Here is a 22923-nt window from a genome sequence, read left to right as displayed (position 1 = left end):
TCCAAATGCAGCGTCTCCAACACCTTGTACAACAGCAACATAACGTCCTGACCTCTGTACTCAATGCCCTGACTGATAAAGGCCAGTGTGCCAAACACCTTCTTCGCCAACCTGTGTAACTGCAACACCATTTTCAGGGAACCATGTACTTGTACTCTATTGCACAACACTCCCGTGGCCCACCTTTCTCTGTTAAAGTGAACTGTGAAGGTGAGGTGGGACTTCACAGGTGAGGGGTGAATGGCTCATGTGAACTAACAGATAGCCAACAGACATTTAAAGACCTCGAGCTTACAGGGGTTAGAACAAGGCCGGGTGTCCAGGGGTATGTTGAATCCAATGGTGCCAGCTTCCAGTTATATTCTCACCTTTTTGTAATAGAACCTTCCGTGATACTCAGATAAAATGTGCCACCAAGACACGTCAGAAGAGATGACCAAACCTCTTTTTCAAGAGCTGGGCTTATTGTGGAGGGGGGAGAGAATTAGGGACAGTGGCAACACATTTAATGAAATAAAATGTGTTAATTTGCACAATAAAAAGGGCAAAAGTTTACCAAGAATGAGAAATACGATTTAATGATTTGCCAACATGAATTTTTTTTATGAGTTTCGGTTTTGTGATTTTACTTAACAGGGTGATGTGTACAAATGTTTGAAAATCCCTGTTGGTTCTGGGACGTAAGTAGAATAACAGGTATAGAAATAACCTGCAATATATGCATAACTCAGCTTTGTGTATTGAATAATTTGCAATAATCAAATGATTCACAAGACATGACTTTGACAGTAAGCGGCGGTGACAGGCCCGTTTGTAACCATGGGCGTTGCAAGCTGTGCTGCAATATCGATTATCAGTCACATGTCCAGTCACCCTTTGGGCAACTTCCTTGTTAGTGCAAGGGATGATGGGAGCTCCATCTGGCAGCAATATAATGGGTTTACAATCAGGTGAAGTTTAAGGCACAGAGAAACAAAGGAAGACAAGAAAAGCAAATGGGAGGCGTGTTGCCCTCAATGAGGAGAACAGCGGGTAAGTGCACACCCTACTCCCCACCCCCCTGCGTGTTTATTGAAGGCTCATGCCATTGGCGGCCTTTGCTTGGGGGAAAATGAAATGGGTTTTGCCTTCACAAATACAGCAGAGTCTTGCAAAACTGCTGGAGAGCAAAGGAGAGAGTGTGGCAGATGTCAGAAAGGAAAGTTGCAGGTGACACTTTGACAACTGTGTGCTCTACTAATTGCTGGTCAGATTTAATCAATAATGTCAGGGTTCCTTACATTTCCACAGTAAGCAAGTTACTGGAAGAGGCCCTGAAGTCATCAGTAAATTCTGTTAACCATTTTAACATCTGCTCTCTGTAGCTGGAAAGTGCTGAGTACAGAATGACAAATCCTTACTTTTCGACAGTGATGCATTTCTGCAGACAGGTCCCATGGTGCTTTGAAGTTGCCCGATATGGAGGAAGAGTTATCTTGTTTTCATTATTTCTAGGCATTTGTTTCCCATCCCCAGTTGCCCCTTGAGGAGGCAGGCTGCCATCTTGAGCACTTCAGTGAGGTAATTGAACCGAGGTGAGGATGACAGATTTCCTCCCACGAGCGGACGTTAGTGACACTGATGACATTGAAAATACAAACCAAAGTAATAGGGGCTCTGTTACTGAGAATTTTCTCATTGGTATTTGAACGGCACCACGGCATGATCAGACCTGCAGATCGCTCATTCTACAGCATGATCGCCGTGGTACCTCATCTAAAGCGAGGTTCTCCTGCTAATTGGGTCTGACCAAGCAAAGTTGTGCATCACAATCTGTCATCTCTCACCTTTGCCAAGTCCTACAAGTCCCTCAGTACATCCCAGGGCTTATCCTCATAATGTATGAGAATGCGTAGCAGTGATAAATACATCGAGCCAGGGCAAACCAGAGGCTTCTGCTGTTTGTTGGTCTGTGAATTTCCCCAGGACTTGTGGCAAGTTTATGAGTTACCACAAACTGTGGAGCTATCTGCCACATGCCGTGGGAACTGGTTGCTAATCTCTGCAAATTTCAAGAAAATTCTCTATAAAATTAATTAAACTCACTGTAGAAAGCTTGGTCTGGTACTTAGTCATGTCAAAGCCAATTTATTAAGATTCAGATTCAGACTAAGTTATTGTCATACACACCAGGGTGCAATGAATACCCTGCTCGTGTGGGATTTATCTTCCTGGACTGGGTTGCAACCTCTCGACTCCAAGATGAGAATAACTGGAACTGGTCTTCCTTTAAGTGTGAAGTTTTTAGCATTTTGAACTTTAAACTGCTGTTTTAATCTCACAATTCATAAAATCAGAACAGCACAGAAAGAGGCCACTTGGCCCATCGGATCTGTGTTATCAATGCTATCAGTCACATCCTCCTCACCTTCCCTGTAACCATGGAAACTAATATCTCTCAGGAGTCTCTCCAATTCCCTTTAGAAACCCCTCTTTCCACCAACAGATTAAATCTCTCTACATTAACAAGTTTTTCCTCACATTCATATTGTATCTTTGTCTAAAACTGAAGACCTGTCCTTGAACCAGAAGCTCACAAGAAGAGGTTCTGTTTGCTCATTGAAACCATCACGGGCACGTGCACTTCTTTCAAACCTCTCAGCTCCCCTGCTCCAGGGAGGACGTTCTCTCATTTTCCCTCTTCATTTTTCTTTCTATCTTTAATTTGATTCTGATTCACTCTGCTTCTTTCAACATTCTTCCTCTCTTGCTTTCCATATCTCTTAACTGACCACTTTCCTTCACTCATACTGTGAGAAGTGAGGGTATTCACTGATGATTGCACAGTTCGGTTTCAGTCACGCCTCCTCAGGAAGCGATGCCAGCAACGTGCATGCACGCAGCGAGATCGCGACAAGATGTATGATGACACTGTGGAGCTTCTGCCTCACAGCTCCAGTGGCCTGGGACCAATCCTGACCTCCTGTGTTGGTGAACTGCTCCTTCTGTTGGTGGGTGGAAGGAGAGTTGGGGTTGAGGAGAGTTGATGGGCATCTGAGAGAGTGAGACAGCACAGAAGCACAGCTGATAGGGCCTCACACTGCCTCACAGTTCCAGCACCCTCGGTTCAATCCTGACCTCGATTGCTGTCGGTTCTGACTGTGTGGGTTTCCCCTGGGTGCTCTGGTTTCCTCCCACATTCCAAAGATGGCAGTTGGTAGGTTAACTGGCTGCTGTAGGTTGCTCCTAATATGTGGGTAAGTGGTAGAATCAGGGGGGAGATGATGAGAAATTGGAGAGAATGAAAAAGTAGGATCGGTGTAGGATTGGTGTAACTGGGTAGTTGATGGTTGGCACGGACTGGGAGGGCCGAAGGGCCTGTCTGCATGGCGTTTCTCTCTGTGACTCTGTGGAATGTGGGGTGGGAGGAAGAGGAAAGCAGAATATAAAAGCCATAGAACAATACAGCACAATACAGGCCCTTCGGCCCACCATGTTGTGCCCACCAAGTTTTTTTAAAAACTTGGAAGTGCTGGGACTTAACGAAACTCTGAGTCCTTGAAATGTTTCCTGAAAGTTAACATGGGTGTGACAATCTATTATAAAAGTAAATATTACAATAACTTTCATTTCAGAAGGATCAGCTCGGAAGGATAAAGTCATGCTGCAATTATTTGGGATCTAGGTGGGATCACACCAGGAACACAGGGTGTGGGTTCCATCTCCTTATCTGAAGGAGGGGATACTTGCCTCAGGGAGGGCAATGAGTGCTCACCAGGCTAATCCCAGCAACAAGATCACCCTGAGAGGAGCCACTACGTAGCCCGTAACAATGATTCCCAAAGTTAGCCATGCGGCGCACACCCTCCCTCCCTGAAGGAACCAAAGGTCACAGGGGATATGTGGGTCTTTAATAAAAATGAAGTCTTATTTAGAGCGTTCACAAAAATAGTAAAAATAAAAATATTCTCAGTACCATCAACCATACATTTACACGAATCCTACACTGATCTTATTTACCCAGGAATCCCTGGGATTCCCAGGACACCCCAACTCCATGGCATCATAAGGCGCTAATGACCAAACGTAAACACGTGAGGTTTTCATCCACAGATTGGGAACCACAGACCTATCAATAGAAGTTCAGGAGAAGGAGAAGGTCTCGGTGCAACATATAAAATTCCTAAATACAATGAAAGATAATGGAATCTTGTTTTTATTCCAGATTTCCAGCATCTATTTTTTTTTGCTTTTAAAGATGTTATGTGCTTGCTGGGTAGAGAATGGTTCCTCTGGTTGGTCTGACGTAAGGAACTGATGAGGTCAAGTGTCCATGAATCCTTTGAATTCTCTCCCCCAATGAGCTGCTGGCACTCTGTTGCAGAGATTTCTGTACACCCCGGGTATCAGAGGATGTGTAAATGTTTCTTGACTTGGTGAAGACCATCATAAATCCGGAGTCAGAGGCTTTAGGAGGCTGAAAAGTCCATGGCTAATGCTGGTGCTTCTCGCTGCGGTCAGGGTTGTGTGCTGAAGTTCTCACTGAGGAGATGGCAAATGGTTTAGCAGGAACAGGCATTTGATTTTGCCAACACTGAATTTGATATCTTTTGTATGTGGGAAAGGAATGTACAAATGCACCAGGTGGTTCCCGATGCAGAGCTATGGAAACTGCCAAATATCTTCACAAAGGTTGTTAGCTGTGTATTTATTTTGTCTTCCTTTAAAGGAAATCATTGCAAGGGCTTTGTTTATCAAAGCACTTGAGGTATGCTGAATTAAATCACAAAACTGCAAGAGATAATTTTATTGTTAGTCAGTGAACCTGTCATTTTGCATCTGCACCAGCTGTTTAACCGTTTCCAGACTGTTGATGACAAGGAAGATGTCACTGTCAATCTAGCCGCAAGGCTGAATCTCGAGATATTGCACAGACATCAGGACCAACATTGTGGTTACAGTTTCAACAACAAACTTGCATTTGTATACTGCTTCTAGTTATTTTTCTCATACTTGGGATCTGGACATAGCAAGGACACTTTGACCATCCCTAACCATTGCAGACCATCTCTGCTTCCCAGTGGTGTTCACCAGGGAGAAGGACATGGGTAGGGACAGCATTAGGGAGGGGTATGTTGATGTTCCAGGGGATGTCAGTATTAAGAAGGAGGAGGTGCTGGGTGTCTTGAAAAACTTTAAAATGGATAAGTCCCCAGGGCCAGATGGAAGCTATCCCAGGATAATGGGGGAAGTGCTGGGACATTGACAGAGATTTTTGCATCCTCTTTAGCCACGGCCAAGGTGCCAGAAGACTGGAAAACAGCCAATGTTGTTCCCTTGTTTAGTCAGGCAACAGGGACAAGCCAGGAAATTAGATGGGTGAGCCTTACATTGGTAGTAGGGAAACTATTGGAGAAGAGTCTTGAGAAGAGCATGAGCATTCTCCCTGACTCCAGAGACCCAGGTTCAATCCTGACCTCGGGCACTGTCTGTGTGGAGGTTGCACAAACTGTGTGAATCACAGAGAATGCAGGGAGCCTTGCATTATTATCCAGATGACGGATAGCGCGATCATTTGAGACTTGCTGTGATGTAGAAAGTGTAAACGATTGTTTTCAAAGCTACTGCTAAGACCAAGTTGTATTGGTGTAACAAATACTATGCAGAGATTGAGAAGGTTGATTTCAGAATAAAAATGATTTATAAGATGACCTCAGGGGCAAGCTTCGTTTAGTGAAACCTAAGATGGTATTAGCGATAAAGAATGATTTTGTTGAGCCTGGGGTCATTTCAGAAACCTCCTGGACACGGCTTACCGCAGTCCATGCAACATTACGCCAAACATTGTGCTTCAAATGTGCGTGGATATGATTTATGTTTGAGAGACTCCAGCCACAGACAGGTTGTCCTCAGGATCTGCATAAACCACCCAGAAGCGTGAATACCTCAGATTTATTGCAAGCTTCTTTAAATAGGAAGACAGTCAAATAACATGAGACACTCCCATAAAATTAAAACCTAACAGCAGGAGGCCATTCAGCCCATCAGTCCTGCTCTATCATTAAGTAGGTTATGGTCAATCTGATCTCAATTCCCCTTCCCTTCCCAATCCCCATAATCCCTGATTGCCCACTAGTCCACAAGCCATCAGGCTTGAATGCTTGGAATGGCCGACTACACACCTCCTTCTGGGGCAGGGAATTCCAAATGGGAAGAAATTGTTCCTCACACAAACGTTATTCCTTCCAACTACTGGCAGCAGTGTGCCTTCAGCTCCCTGTGCCCCAAGCTCTGCAATTCCTCCCTTAAATATGGAGAGGCTGCAGAAGGGATCCACCAGGAGGTTGCCTGGGATGGAACATTCCAGTAATGAGGAGACACTGGAGAGGCTGAGTCTGTTCTCCCTGGAGAGGAGGAGGCAGTGGGGGTGGGGGGGAAGGAATCAGATTGAGGGAACAAAGTTGTGGGGTCATTGATAGGGGAGATGGTGGGAAACTTATCACTGTCACAGAAATATCTAAAACTGGAGGGCAGAGGTTTAAACCCAAAAGTCAGAGGTTCAGCTAAGGACAAACTGTTTCACTCAGAGGGGCGTTGGAATCTGGAACACATTTCCCAAGGGGGTGGTGGAGGCAGAGACACTCACAGCATTTAACAAGTGTCTGGATGAGCACCTGAATCACCAAGGCACAGAAGGCAACAAGTGCAGGAAAATGGGATTAGTGAGGATGGGCAAAAAGGTCGGCATGGATGGAGTGGCCCGAAGGGCCTGTTTGTGTGCTGCACCACTCTGTGACTCCATAAACCTCTCCTCCTCTCTCACTTAACATCCTCCTGAAACCCACCTGTCCAAACCATCCCTTCACACTGCCCAGTTCCAACTTCTGTAAAGCCCTCCTACTAAGCACCCGGGAACATTTTACCCGAATAAAAAGCCCTGGGCCAGTGCATAAGTGTTGATTCATCTATGTTTGAAACAGCTGTACAGTGCTGCCGTACACAACCCGATGTTGTGCCCGATAGGTTTTTGCAGCTGTTGAAAATAAAATTTATTATTTGTGAGGTAACACTTCCTAATGATAGAAAATTCTGTGTTCTAAATGGTTTCCATCTTGTGGTGTACACCTGGTCATTAAAGCTACAGCTGGAACCACTCTAATTGCATGGATTTGTTGGGCCTGTGTCTCCAGGAACCTTCCTGAAACACGTTCCCTTAAAGGGGCAATTAAGGTCGACAATGCAGTGAAACTTAGGGAAGGTGCACTCTGTCCTGTCTGTGTGTCAGTGAGGAATCCAGCAAAGGACAGAGGCATGCCCCTGGAAATAATGGTGTTTGCAGAAGGTCCATTGGTCTTGGAATGTTGAAGGCTGTTGACAAATTCCAGGACATTCTGCATTCATGGCAGTGGCTTAGTTAGAATCTAGAGGTCATAGAGGTCATACAGCCTGGATACAGGCCCTTCGGCCGACCAAGTCCATGCTGACCATCAATTATCCATTTACATTAAAACGAGTCTAATCCCATTTTATTCCCCACATTCCCATCACCTCCCCCAGATTCTACCCCTCACCTACACACCAGGGGCAATTTACAGTGACCAATTAACCCACCAACCCGCAAACCTTTGGGATGTGCGAGGAAACTGGAGCACCCAAAGGAATCTCATGTGGTAACGGGGAGAACATGCAAACTCCACGCAGTCAGCACTGGAGGTCAGGAATGAACCTTGGTCCCTGGAGCTGTGAGGTGGCAGCTCTTCCATCTACACCACTCTGTTGCCCAAAAGTTGGCCAGGGACCAGGGAGAACTTCTTCTGTAGAATCCTTCATCTTCCTCTGAGAGGATAGACAGCAGCTCATCCAAAAAATGAGGTTTCAGCTTTGCACTAGAATGTCACTGGGCAAAACAGTCAGCACGGACGAGTTGGGCCGAATGGTCTGTTTCCGTGCTGTATGACCCTAGGTCAGTCTGGGTACCGTAGCAGAGTTGTTAAATTACTGGACTAGCACCCAGAGACTCAGACAGAGGATCAGGGCATGAGTTCAAATCCCACCATGGTACCCAGGGAATTTACATTCAGCTAACGAAGTGAAGCTGAAATAAAAGAGTTTCGTACTTGCAATGTGTGTGCGTGGCATATGATTATGATACATTTTTGTATCCAGACCGCAGTTTAGTTGAGAGTTACATCCTTCCTGAAGTAATGTCCTATTTCATTGCCTTACCTCAACCTATTTACATGTGGGGAAAAGGTTTATAAGAATGAGATCCTTCAAGACATCACCTTTGTGTTAACTATACAAGCAAGAACTCAGGGGGAGCCACAGGGAGTACCTTGTCATGGAGTCTGGGGTGTTGCAACTCAAGGGGGGAGCAGGAGCAGGGATCCTGAGGGAAGTAGAGAATGGGGCCCCTAAGCTGAGTTGTGACAATGACACAACCATGAATAGGTCAGTGGCAAACCCCGTCAACGATATCACTTGGCATTTTTAGAACAATGGGGTTGTTCACAAATCTCTGAGTCGGGCAGTGCAGAGGAAAAGTCCGTAATCCAAACAGCCTGGGAGAATCAGTTCAGAGAAGTTGGAACTGTGTTTCTCCAAGGGTCGACTATCAGGGTGAGAAGCAACAGGTGAAGTGATGCTTGCAATGTCGATACGGACAGACTGGGCCTGTAAATCCTGGGCAGGAGCTCAGTGTCTGCAAGGTTTTCAGGTTTGCTGAATTCTGCAGGTTGGGTTGGATGCTTTGTGAAAGGGCTGCATTGCAAAGTGGAGGCAGGTGTAAGATGCAGTGAGGAGTGTTCCAGCAAGCATGGACTTGGTAACGACTGCTCAGTGAGCCTGAGTGCGACTGGACAGACCGGAATTTGTCATGTCAGAGCCAACAGCCTTGGCAATGATCCAGCACGGGAGAATCTGGAGATCAATTTGTGACAACAGGAAAGAGGCTGTGAGTCAGAGAGGATCTCAGGATACAAGAGCAGATGAAAGTGAGAGAGAGTTTTAAGCAGCAACTAAGGTAGAGCTTGAGCTCATGGTGAGATGTGAAGTAACTATACAATGTAATCCTGGAACCTACAACGATCCTCACTATCAACAACACCACCAATTTTCATGTCAGCTGTGAACATGCTAATCATCCCCCGACATTCACATCCAAACTGTTAACATAGGAAAGGTCGCAGCACCGATCCCTGAATTTGAGCATATCCGTTTAATTTATTTTTAAAGAGTGAAGATATACCTGTGTGTGTGTGTGTGTGTGTGTGTGGGGGTGTGTGTGTGTGTGTGTCTGTCTGTCTGTCTGTCTGTGTCTGTCTGTGTGAGCGTGTGTATGTGTGCATGCGTATGTGTGTTGTTGTATGCATGTGTGTGTGTGAGAGAGAGGGGTTAGCAGTTAGTGTAACACTATTACAGTGCCAGCGACCCGGGTTCAATTCCGCCGCTGTCTGTAAGGATGAAAAACACGACGATGCTGGAGGAACTCAGCGGGCCAGGCAGCATCCGTGGAGAAAAGCAGGCAGTCAATGTTTCAGGTCAGGACCCTCCTTCAGGACTGAAGATAGGAAAAGGAGGGAAAAGCAGTGCAGTGATAGGTGGACAAAGGAGGAGAAGCGGGGTGGTGGTAGGGAGATGCAGGTAAGAGACAGTGATGGCAGGTGCAGGGGAGGAGGGGAGAGCAGATCCACCGGGGGATGGGTCACAGGTAAGGAGAGAGAGGGAAACAAAGGGATAGAAAAAAGAGAGAGAGACTGGGAAAGGGAAGAAAAGAAGAGCCATGGTCGGGCGTGTGTGTGTGCGTGTGTGCATGTGTGTGTGTGCGTGTGTATGTGTGTGTGTGTGTGTGTGCGTGCGTGCGTGCGCGTGTGTGTGTGCGTGCATGTGTGTGTGTGCGTGTGTGCGTGTATGTGTGCATGTGTGCGTGTGTGTGCGTGTGTGTGTATGTGTGCATGTGTGTGTGCGTGCGTGTGTATGTGTGCGTGCGTGTGTGTGTGCGTGCATGTGTGTGTGTGCATGCGTGTGTGTGTGCGTGTGTGTGTGTGTGTGTGTGTGTATGTGTGCATGTGTGTGTGCGTGTGTGTATGTGTGTGTGTGTGCGTGCGTGTGTATGTGTGCATGTGTGTGTGCGTGCGTGCGCGTGTGTGTGCGTGCATGTGTGTGTGCGTGTGTGTGTGTGTGCGTGCATGCGTGTGTGTGTGTGTTTGTGTGTGTGTGTGTGTGTGCGCATGTGTGTGGGGGGGGAGTGGGTGGGGAGGGGTTTGGGGTTTACTTAAAGTGGGAGAATTCAATGTTCATGCCGTTGGGCTGCAAGGTTGCAAGACAGAAAATGAGGTGCTGTTCCTCCAGTTTGCGCTTGGAATTCTCCCGACAGCGGAGGAGGCCTAGGACTGACATATCAGTGATGGTGTGAGAGGGGGAGTTGAAATGACTGCCAACGGGGCCCGTGTCTGCATGGGTTTCCTCGGGGGGCTCCGGTTTCCTCCCACATTCCAAAGACGTACAGGTTAGGAGCTGTGGGCATGCTATGTTGGCACCGGAAGATTGCCCCCAGATCATTCTCAGTAATGTAAAATGACACATTTCACTGTATGTTTCGATGTGCATGTGACTAATAAATAGATATAGAAAATAAATAAATATAAATATACAAGAACCAGTTTGTACTTCATGGTACCCAGTATGTTACTGTACCCAAATGCTGGCGGATAGTTAAAAGCTGCTGCCTTCATTGGAGGTGGTCCTGTTTCCACCTCTACCACTGCCTTTCCACATATGAAGCAGCAACACAAGGAAACCCAAAGCACTGCAGCAATGTTGATGAGAACGTGGGAAGAATAAAGTAGGATTAGTGCAGGAGGGTGTTTGCTGGTCAGCACGGCCCTGCCAGGCCGAAGGGCCTGTTTCAGAGCTGGATGACTCTGATTGTTGTAAAACCCCATGTGGTTCACTGATGTCCAACGAAGGAAGCCTGCCTCTGTGTGACAGCCACGTTCTGCAGTGGTCCAACAAGGCACACCGTTCAGGATAATTAGGAATGGGTAGTAAATGCTGGTTTTGCCTGGAGTGGCCACCTCCTGCAATAAATGAACAAAAAGTGCTCGACTGAGGACCACAAGACAGAATATTTTTACCCACATTTTCCTCACTGTACCCAGGAAAGAGAGTCCAATTGTAGCTGTCCTACCTGAGATATCTACCCCCGCCGTAAATAAAATGCATTGAGGGCTTTTGGGTACAAACCAAATACTAAAAAGCAAATTTTCTTTTTAAATCAGGACAAATGTAAAAGAGGAATACATTTCCCACCTCCCAATTACAGGGATAAAGCAACACACAGTCCTGCAACATCTGGATAAATTTATTGGTGATTTACAGGAAAGTTCCCATGATACAACAGGTGTCCCAGAATCACATCAGATTCCCATGAGTGTTTTCAATGACAAGGCTGTTTGCAGTGAGGCTTAACTTTCTGTGACAGTTCCATTTATCAACCAGCCATCTCTTGGCTGGGACTTGGCAGGAATCTGCCAGCTGAGCAGATCGCAAGCTCCTACCAGCAATGATTCACCACTCCAACCCTTGAGGCTTCACGAGCCTTCCAAGAGCTGACATCAAAATTGCTTCTGCTACTCCCTGGAGCAGAATGTTCTCTCGTTCCACAGGTTTGAGCTTCTGATATATTAGTTGTAAACAATAAATGTTTAAGCTCAGATTGTGTCCTCAACCAATTGCCTTCTGGATTGCTGCACTTTTGTTCTAGTTTATTTGTTCACAGCTTTTATTTTCCAAACCTCATTTCCCGTGAACTAAGGAAGGTGAATGACACATAGGCCACTCTGTGAAAGGATGACAAACTCGCTTCTCTGGAGACATCAGTGAGACAGATGGGTTTTTTCAATGGTTGAGGAATTTACAGAGACTTCTTAAGTTCCAGTTTATTTAATTACTCAAATTTAAATTCTTCACCTGCTGTGATGGGATTTGAATTCATGTCTCTAGTAACCTATCCACAACACCATCATACCCTGCGTATAGAAAGTTTCTACAAGAAAAGCCCTTGCATAAAACATGCACCTTTGTCTGAGCTCCTCGTGACCTGCTCTGTACACTCTGCAATGCACTTTCTGAAGGTTAAGAACCCACAGAGTACACGTACTCCACACCCTCACCAACATTTCCACTCTGTTATCTTGTGTTCACTACTCAGAAGAGGGAATCCAGCTTGACAAATGAATCAATATATTGGACTTCAAGTGTAGGTAATCACACAGAATCAGATTCAGAGTCAGGTTTATTATCACTGACTTACATGACATGAAATTTGTTGTTTTGCAGCAGCAGTGCAGTGCAAAGACTTAAGAATATAAATTACAAAACTAAATAAATAGTGCAAAAAATGGAATAACGAGGTGGTGTTCATGGGTTCACGGACCATTCAGAAATCTGATGGCGGAGGGGAAGAAGCTGTTCCTGAATCATTGAGTTTGTGTCTTCAGGCTCCTGTACCTCCTGCCCTATGGTAGTAATGAGAAGAATCTTGGTCCTCTGATATACACACAGAAAGAGCCAGCCGGTCAGGCAGCATCTGCTGAGAAATAATTACTCACCAGAACTGGAATAACTAGAGATAAAGAGGTTCTGCAAATGCAGAGAAAGTGGAGGTGGGAGCAGAAAACAAAGGGGGATATTGACAGGAGTGTGGGGAGAGTAAAGCGTACATGGGTGTGATGGTTGGTGTGGACAGTAAGCTGACAAGACAGTCTCGGTGTGTGTGCCTCAATGACTCAGGTCTTTGATATCTGGAAGGTGGGCAAGTGGTCCCAGCAGAGTGAGAAAGGCCACTGAGCTGAAACACGAGCTCTGCTTCTCTCTGTACAGATGCTGCCAGACCTGGCAGGGTATTTCCAGCAATTTGCTTCTGTGCTTTTACTTAGGCTTCTGCTGACTGGATAAAGTGATCTGTTGTCACTCACAGACTGTGGCTGCCTAGAGCACTTTAAAAGGCAGGATATTGGAGGTATGTGCATAAGTATGTACAGAGGGGGGTGGTTGAAGGTTGCTTCTTGAAATGGAGGCCAGTGACAAGTGGTGTGCCATAGGGGTCAGTTGGGACCCTTGTTATTCATTATTTATATCAATGATTTGGATGCGAATGCACAAGGCTTGATCAGTAAGTTTGTGGATGACAGGAAATTAGAAGGTGTTGTTGATAGTGAAGAAGGTTATTGTAGATTACAGGGGGATCTTGATCAGTTAGGGAAGTGGGCCGAGGAGTGGCAAATGGATTTCAATACAGATAAGTGTGAGGTGATGCATTTTGAGAAGTCAAACCAGTGTAGGACTTGTACTATGAATGGTAGGGCACTAGGGAGTGTAATGGAATAGAGGGACCTAGGAGTACAAGTGCATAGTTCATTGAAATTGGCATCACAGGTAGACAAGGTGGTGAAAAAGGCATTTAGCATGATGGCCTTCATCAGTCAGGGCACTGAGTATAGGAGTTGGGACATTATGTTGCAGTTGTACAAGTCGTTGGTGAGGCTGCACTTGGAGTACTGTGTACAGCTTTGGTTGCCCTGTTAGAGGAAAGACGTGGTTAAATTGGAAAGAATGCAGAAAGATTTACGAGGATGTTGCCAGGACTCGAGGGCCTGAGTTACAGGGAGAGTTTGGCCAGGCTGGGTCTTTATTCCTTGGAACGTAGGAGAATGAGGGGCAACCTTATAGAAGTGTTTAAAATTATGAGAGGCATAGATAAGGTGGACGGTAACAGTCTTTTCCCCAGGGTAGGGGAGTCCAAAACTAGGGGGCAGAGTTTTAGGGTGAGAGGGGCAAGATTTAAAAGGGACCTGAGGGGCAACTGTTTCCGGCAGAGGGTGGTGAGTGTATGGAACGAGCTGCCAGAGGAAGTGGGTGAGGCAGGTACAAGAGTATCATTTAAGAAGCACTTGGATAGGTACATGGAGGGGCGGGGCTTGGAGGGATATGGGCTGAATGCAGGAAATTGGGACTAGCTGGGTGGGCACTGTTGTCGGCATGGACTGGTTGGGCTGAAGGGCCTGTATCCGTGCTGTATTGCTCTATGACTCAATGACTCTAAATTGCATAAACCCAAATTCTTCCCAGTGGATGTCACACCACTGAATCAGAAGGCACTGTAAGTACTTTGTTATGCTTCCATTGTCAATTCAATGGGTGTCTCCCTTCCATAACCCACCCTCCAAGCATCTTCCCCTGCAGTGCCTCATCCCTCAATCCCTTCCCCTACTGTCACACCATTTTTGGCAGGTGCCAAGTCTCTAATCAGTAGACTTTTGCACTCTTCCTTGTCTTCATGCTACACAACAGTAGAAGCAACACATGAATGATAGAGAAATGGGGGGCTATGTGGGAGGGAAGGGTTAGATCGATCTTACAGCAGGATAAAATGTCAGCACAATATTGTGGGCCAAAGGGCCTGTACTGTGCTGTAATGTTCCATGTTCAAAATCCTTCTTTCTGGGACACCATTAATGTGTAGGTAAAGTTTTCTCATCAGTCAGTGACTGAGTTAGCAGGTTGATGTGCTCATCCATCACGGCCTTTTGGAGGTTGTTGCTTTCAAAGTAATTTCCCAGTGACGTGATTTGCTGAGAAATCTAATAAATGGTAAGTTTGTGTAAAAGGTGGTAATGTCAGGTAATATGTGTTTTCTGAATTTCTGACACTACACAAATGCAATTTGCTTGTCAATGTGATCACTTCAAAAGCTTCCGCCATAAAATGCTTGAGTTGCAGCCAATGCTTCTCCTCAATGTTCACAGCTGAGGTTGCCCACCCAAGGATGCTGAAAGAAAGTCTCTTGGGATTGCTCATCGTGATGGGTGGGTGGGGTAATTCCTGCAGAACTGCAACTAAGGGTGACCTCTTACATGTTCCTTCTCTCTCAGGTAGTCCCTCCAGGGGGAGACCTTCCCTCTCCAGCTTCTGTTGGTTCTGAGGAGGCTGAAAGTCCTGTGGAATCTGGTGGGATGGGTGGTGATGGGGTGGCGGATGGGTTGTTTGGGGGATGGGGCAGTCCTTCCACTGCCTCTGTAGTAATTAGCTCAGCCTCCAGTTGGTCCTGTTGGAGAGATCCTCAATACCCTGGATGGTTTTCCACCTTGAGTGGCCTTGGGCCTGGGATCTCCACGAGTGGGTGAAGAGCTTACTCTTTTTCAAAAGGATTTCCAGGAGGATGGGGAAAACATTTTGAGGAATCTCCTTGAAACCTCCTTGAGGGATCTTGACAGGACAGGTGGAGAGGATATTTCCACTTACAAGAGAATCTGCAACTCAGGGTCACTGTTTAAGGGTTTGCTAATTTAAGATTAAACTTTTTCTCAGAGGGTTCTTTGGAACTCTCTTCCTCAAATTTCATCATAACTAGAATCAAAACTTCTGAGTTGTAGAGAATTGATGGGATGAAGAGAACGGGGATGTCTGTGACAATCCCTTGGTCCCCTCCATCTTCTCTACAACCTTGATTTCTAACGTCCTACCTCTGATGGAAGAACATTGGCCTGAAAAGTTGACTGTTTCTCTCTCCACTGATGCTCTGACCTGCTATCTCCAGTATGATCTGTTTTTATTTCACATAGGGAGTTATTGGCCAGGTAACAAAGGCCTGATCAAAGTGGAGCCAACTGGGCACATTTTCATCCAAGGGTTCCTATCGTAGTTCTCCATCTCCAGCCCCTGTTGCTCTTTTCCTTTGTAACTTCAGTGAGCAGATAACGTTCCTGTGAAGCAGCTTAAGTTGTTTCACTGTTTAAGATGTTTAATCGCAGGACATTTTACTCAGCTGCAATGTCAGGTTACCTCCAGCTTCTGCTCAGTAGATCACATCTGACCCTCTGAGGTGATAATTTATGGAACACTCAACTGTTTAAACCAATCAAACCCTGCTTGGCATTCCAAAACACTCTCATTTTGGCAACTGGCAGGTGAGGGAAAATAGTCATTGAGTAATAAGCGGGAGCAGAAACTCAGGTTGATTTTAAACTTTGCCAGGTTGGGGCAATTCTGGCCTCTCCCTGGCATCCTGCCATGGTCACCTTCCAATGAACCCAGCCAGGACCGTCCCACTCCACATGTCCCTGGATTCATGCTCTGTGTGGGTCGAGATCACTGATTAAACCATCAAATGGAGCAGGTGACATGGAATGGGGTGGAATGTTCTTTCCTGTATCTCCCTCCCTCTGAGGTCATGTCAGTCAAACCATCATACCAGCTGCCCGTCAGTCTTGCATTAATTCATAGCAATCTGGGCTGTGATTTGAAAGGTTGTGGGTTCAAGCCCCACTCAAGGAGATAGTTGTGTCACAGAGGTCAACAGTGAGTTCAGTGCTGTGTGAGTCTGTGATCCTGAGATCGGAAGCCAAGGCTGAGTCTGAGTATCCGACTCGACATGGAGGATCCTGTGGCTGTGGGAAGCAGGCCAGTTTTGTCTCAACCAGCGCCACTAACAACCAGTTACAGAGACAGGAGGAGGCCATTCAGCCCCTCAAGCCTATTCTGCTGTTGAACTGACAATCATATTTCACCATCATTGGATCCGTAACCAAGGTGTTTCTCCCTCACTCCTCAAGGGCTTTCTCCTGGTCAAGTCCAATCACCCCAGTGATAAACGTTAACATGGGAGGGGCTGGCTGTGCACAGGTTTGATAACATTTCTTCAGGGGTGAGGGGTGTTGGGCAACATGTGGGGGCAATGAGGGAGCAGAGGAGCTCATCCTTTCCAACATGTGTGTGCAAACACACAATCATTCACAGCCTGTACATTTCTTAAGGGCAAGATATTTGTCAAGAAGGTAAATGACAGAGATCCTTTTCTCTTGGAAGGGAGATTTGTGGTCTGTGTCACGCAGGTGACCAGTGAGTTGTCAGACAGATAATTACACAGCAGTCTCCCACTAATCAAGACATCTGTCACAGCGAAAGCATATTGATTTCCTGGCTCCACAGCTTGTACTGACAGTTGTTTGTGTGTGTGCACTGTGAGCACTGGACAGATCAAGTGTCTTCCTGGATCATGTTGCACCCACAGTGTTTTCTGTGCATGGAGACAACTCTTTGAAGTGATGTGGTGCCTCGGATTGGGAAGAGATCTCTCTCGGGACCACACCCCAGGAGCTCTTCCACCTGTGATACCAGTGGGAAAATCGCGCAAAGGAATTTAGTGGAAGACACGGACATGCCTACACACTTGTGTGCACGTGTGCGCGCACACACACACGCACACAAACAGGAACGTACACATACAGTACATACACACACACGCGCACAGACACACACGGAGACACAGACACACAGACACAGACACAGACACACACACACACACACACACACACACACACACACACACTCTGTCAATCTCTCCATTTTTTTCTCTCACACTCTGTGCTAATCCACACTGAGAAATGCCTCTGGAAGTTTAAACCATACCTGGGGATCAGCTCTGTATCCATGAGTACCTGCCTTCTCCATTCTAAGTTCAAAACTCGCTATATTCTTGCACACAGAGATCTGTGCAGTACATTGGAGTGTTCGCTGCTGGGTGAGATGTGAGACCAAGGCTCCATCTGCCCTCTGGGGTGATGTAAAATATCCCTCGGTGTGAGTTTTCCTGGTGTCCTGGTAAACATTTCTATCTCAACCAACATGACCAGACAAAGATCAACCAGCCACAGTGACAATGCTGTTTCTGGGAGCTTCCTGTGCACAAGTGGCTGTGTTTACAAAAGTGACAACACTGTAAGAGGACTTTGTTGACCGTCAAGTACGTTGGGAAGTCAATGGCACGGGCCCGTGCTCCCTCTGGAGCTGAAGACCACTTCAGCTGATGGCTAAAAGGGGCAAACCTATGTCCCAGGCTGCCACTCGCCACAGGAAGGGCATTACCTGCCAACCCTCTCAGTTCTTTACCTGTAAGGAAGCGTTGTTGTACAGGAGAACCTTCACTCCAGGGGCAGCTTAGTGGCCCACCTGCTGCCTCCGGTGACCCAGGTTCAACCCTGACTGTACACTCTTATCCTGGACTAACCCTAACCTGGTTCCAGCTTCCTCAGCTGGCCAAACACCCTCCAGTATCCACTCTGCCAATCCCTCTCAGAACCTTAAACGTCTCCGTGAAATTACTTCTCATTCCAAACTCCAAGGATCCTTCCCGTCTCTCTACTTATGGGACAACCCCCGCAGACAGAAATCTGTCTGCTACCCTATTCTAAAGCACATATACTTCCTTAGATGGGAAGTCCAGAAGTGCCCATATACTCCAGGAACGATCTCATCCTGTAGCAAAACCTCTTTCCTCTGGTATTCCATCCCCTTTACAATGGAACCTAATAACTGCTGCAGCTGCGAGCCCACTCGCTGTGTCTGATGAACTCTGTGGGAAGTGCTCTGTTCTTTATTATCCTACTGCCATATTTCCTTGTGACATGGAAGGAGGCCATTCAGCCCAACAAGTCTATGCCATCTCACAGAACAAACTCATTCCCCATTAATTTTCCCTGTAACCTATTCTCCCCACATTCCTCTCAACCCCTCCCAGATTCTACCCCTCATCTACACACTAGGAGCCACTTATATCGGCCAATTAATTTACCAACCTGCACTTCTTTGGGATGTGGGAGGAAACCAGAGCACCCAAAGGAAATGCATGCATTCCTGAACTAGTGTCCTTCCCTTCAATGGAATAATGCTTCCCACCACCCCCTCCAGCCCAGGATTGTCCGAGCTGAGGTCCCCCGGCTGTGGTTGTTCTATAATGTCGTGTTAGAAATGCCCTCGTGCAAGCTCTCATCGAGAACAGATCAATAAATGTGCCTGTACAACCTTCATGGAAACCATTCATGCAACGTTAATCAGCCTGTGAAGTAGAAAGATGAATCAAAGGGAACGTCAGATCATCTGAAGCAAGACACGGAGAGGAAGTGTTCACAGAGCAAGAAGCCCAAAGCTCTTTCAAAACTAAGACAACGTTGGTATTTGGTAGATACACTTCAGATAGTTAACTGTAAAATGAGTCACTGAAATGTCATCAAATTATAGAGTGTATAACTGATGCAGTGCAGGGTGTTATGTAAATATAATTATGAGATATAATTTCTGTTGCAAGAGATTTATCTGATGCTGGTGCAGACTCACTGGAACAGGGTTGTCTGCACCTGCTTCAGAAACCTTTTCCCAGAACGTTGCCAGAAAACAAGGTGGCATTGGGAGATGGGGTGGTGGGAGGGACGTCCAGACCTTGTGAATAGTCCAGTCCCCCCACCTATGACAGTTAGAGATCCGTAAGTAAACAGGAGATGGTTTGCAGACCAGAATAAGGAACACAAGGGGAAGGAATAATGAATTCAGAAAAACAATGGCAGAAAAGAACAACACAAAGTCAATAATTTTGCAAACTGAAGGAATGAGGCTTCACTTTTCATTGTTCGCTTTGCAGACGAGAGTTTGATTGGCCAGTGATCAACAATGACTGTTTCATTAAATGGATGTTAACACGAGACAGCTTTTTGTGGTGAGCTTCAGGGACAGATGTTGTGCAAATGAGTTAACATTAGACTAACATAAACTGGGCAACAGTTTGTGGTCCCAAAGTCATAGAGCTGTGCAGCACAGGAACAGGCCTTTCAGCCTATCTTGTCCATGCCGACCGTGATGCTTATCCACACTAATCCCATTTGCCTGCACAAGGCCCATCCCCCTCTATTCCTTACCTATCCAAGTACCTTTTAAATGTTGTAATTGTACCTGCCTCCACCACTTCCTCTGGCAGCTCGTTCCACACACCCACCACCCTCGGTGTGAAAAACTTACCCCTCAGGCCTCCTTTAAACTTTTCCCCTTCCACTTTAACCCTGTGCCCTCTCATTCTAGACTCTTCTGCCGTGACAAAAAGATTGTGACTATCTACCCTATCTATGCCCCTCATAATTTTATAAACCTCTTTAAGCTCACCTCTCAGCCTCCTACATCCCTGTGAGAATGAAATCAGCCTGTCCAATCTCTCCTTTGCAATTTGCAATGGACCACACTTGCTTTGAGTTGTTGGCTGATTCTCACCTCACTTATGGTCCACGTCCTGTCACAAGTAAGTTTACTCTCTGTGTAAATGTAAAGGTGGAATGTCAAATAGTAGAGGGAATAGGTTTAAGGTGAGTGCCACAGAGTCATTGAGTCACACAGCAGGGAAACAGGCCCTTTGGCCCAACTCATCCATGCCAACTGTGTGGCCCAGTGAGTTAGTCCCATCTGCCCACGTTTGACCCATAGCCCTCTAAACTTCTCCTATCGATGGACTTATCCAGATGGCTTTTAAATGTTGCTAATGTGCCCACCTCAACCATTCTTTCTGGCAGCTCATTCCAAATACACACCACCCTTTGTGTGAAGAAGCTGCCCCTGATGTCCCTTTTAAATCTCTCACGTCTGATCTTTAACTGATGCCCTCTTGTTTTTAGCTCCCCCTCCCTGGGATAAAGACTATGTGCCTTCACCCTGTCTATGCCCCTCATGAGCTTATACACCTCCATCAGGTCACCCCTCAATCTCCTACATTCCAGGGAATAAAGTCCTGGTCTACACAACCTCTCCTTGTAACTCAGGCCCCCAAGTCCAGGCAACATCCTGGTAAATCTTTTCTTCATTCTTTCTAGTTTAATGACATCTTTCCTATAACAAGGTGACCAAAATTGTACAAAACTGTACAGAGAGGTGGAAAGTTTAAAGGAGATTTGCGAAGCAGGTTTTTTATACACAGAGTGGTGGGCGCCTGAAAAGCGCTGCCTGGGGAGCTGGTGGAAGCAGATACAACAGCAATGTTTCAGAGGTATGTAGACAGACGGGAAGTAGAGGGATACGTCCACGTGCAGGCAGATGGGGTCAGTTTAAGTTGGCATCCTGGTCAGCACATGGTGGGCTGAAGGGCCTGTTCCTGCACTGTGTTGTTCTATGTTTAATAACCAATCAGACACAATCTAATTCAAGAACAGAACATATTGAAAATCAAAAGATCAGCGGATGCTGTAAATCAATTAAAACACTCATCAGGTCGGGCAGCATCCATGGAAGAAGAACCAGAGTTAATGTTCAGGTCCAAGGCCTTCATCAGAACATCTTGTCTGAATAGGGCAGGAGTACAACACTCAGCCACGTACAGAGATAACAGAGCAAGTCACTGAACTATCGGTCAAAGTTTCCATTTTAAGGAGCATTCTAAAAGTGGAAAGTTCGAAGGTTTGAAAGGCAAGAGTTTCGGCATCTGCAGGCAGTCCACAGCAGTGAAGCCATTCACAACAGGGACCAGAATTAGAGGGGTACAGAGATCACGGCGGGCTGTGGAGAGGGGAGAGGGCAAGCCCAAGAAGGGATTTAAAAAGTAAACGTAAACATTTTAAAGTCAAGGCGTTGTTAGGCTGGGAGCTGGCATGGATCAGCAAGTGGCAGGCAGTGAGGAACAGGTCCACACTCCCACACCCACACCAAGTTATACTGGTGCTCAGCTTGGGATGTGAAACAGGATGGGAGGGGTGTGGGGGTGGGGAAGAGAGAGGGCAGGATAGCAAAGTTACTTCAAAGTGATACAGAAGTAAAAGCGCTAAAGTAACTGGATCCTGACGGGTTGAAGTCTCCACTGCTGTCTCAGGCTCTTAGACTGATTAAAGGTCTTTCCAATTGAAAAAGGTGCACCATTCACTCCTGTTCCCTTCAATCGGAAACCTGACCTCAGTTTATTGTAGTCACCAAACAAGAAAAATTATCTTAATCCCCTTGATCCTGGAATTTCATATTGTCCAGGGGGGTTGGAAGGGAAAAGGTTTGATGTCAGTGACCTGTGTGTCCCTTCAATGTCAAGGAGCGTTTTGACCGGTCTCTCTGAAGTTGCCTGTTGTTAAGCAGGATGAAACTGATTAAAGATCAAAATTAATCACAGAAATTTCCAACCTCTCCCTGTACACAGATCAGGGCTGCATTTACTCTGCTTCCTGCACAGTGTGTGAGTTCACCAGCTCTGAAGCACATGTCCCTGCATCTGTAACGTTACAGATGTGCACATGTGTGCCTCCATCTCTATTCTCATACACACTTGTTTTAGATGATTATTGGGTGGGCCATGCACCTCGCCTCCTCGCACAAGGTTCCGGTCCCTCTGTATGCAGATCTAAAAGATTAAAGTTTGTATAATCCACACAAGTTTGTTTAATTGGACAGTTAATCACTGTGCAATGTATTCCAGGATCAGGTCTTAAATTGAGGTTTACAGCTTGGTTAAATTTGCTCAGCACCAGAAGATAGCCTGATAATTAGGTGACAAATGCCTGATCCCTGGATTTATCTAGCCATGGAGACATTTCTTCACTTCTGACGAGTTTGTCCTTTTGCAGGATGATTCTCTCTATCTTCTGGTGGTCCACACCACCTCACCCCCTGCCCCAGCTGTTGGAGTTGTACGATAGGTCAACATCAATCTGCATCCCCAATATAGTTCTAAACTTACACTGGAGTGTGTTTCCACTCTCAACTCCAGATGTTTTTTATATATGAGTATTGGCTTTTCAGACTATAATATGTTGAAATCTAGGAATTTCTTTTTGAAAATGAAGCAGGTTGCGACCAAATACATTTTTATCCATGGTAGGTTCCTGTGAAGTTATTCCCAGTGGTTGCTGGGACCATGGAACGGCTTTGGACCATTTCCGTGGGCAACAGCTTTCTCACTGCCTTGAGGAGACCTCGGCAATCAAAGAGAAATCTGACAGTGAGCCATAGAAGGATATATTGGAACAGACCATTAGTACTCGGGGCAGCTAATGAAAATGGTGCTGGAAATCTCAAGTAGGAACAGAAACACTCATCAGGTCAGACAGCAGCTGTGGAGAGATGCTTATCCGCACAGATGTTCCCTCTGTCCTG

General features: G+C 46.2%; 1 protein-coding gene across 1 annotated transcript in view; it reads left to right on the top strand.

The window, feature by feature from the left end:
- Positions 1-957: 957 nt before the first annotated feature.
- The window catches only part of LOC127585454 (neurotrophin-4-like), a 73592-nt gene continuing 51626 nt past the window's right edge, over positions 958-22923 (top strand). The window contains exon 1 of the mRNA XM_052042914.1: positions 958-1032. The gene's annotated coding sequence lies outside the window, so the exon portion shown is untranslated. The remainder of the gene's footprint in view (positions 1033-22923) is intronic.

Source organism: Pristis pectinata, chromosome 33, assembly GCF_009764475.1.
Source record: "Pristis pectinata isolate sPriPec2 chromosome 33, sPriPec2.1.pri, whole genome shotgun sequence".
Lineage (NCBI taxonomy): Eukaryota > Metazoa > Chordata > Chondrichthyes > Rhinopristiformes > Pristidae > Pristis > Pristis pectinata.
The sequence above is the reverse complement of the archived record's forward strand: the minus strand, read 5'-3'. Positions and strand labels throughout refer to the sequence as shown.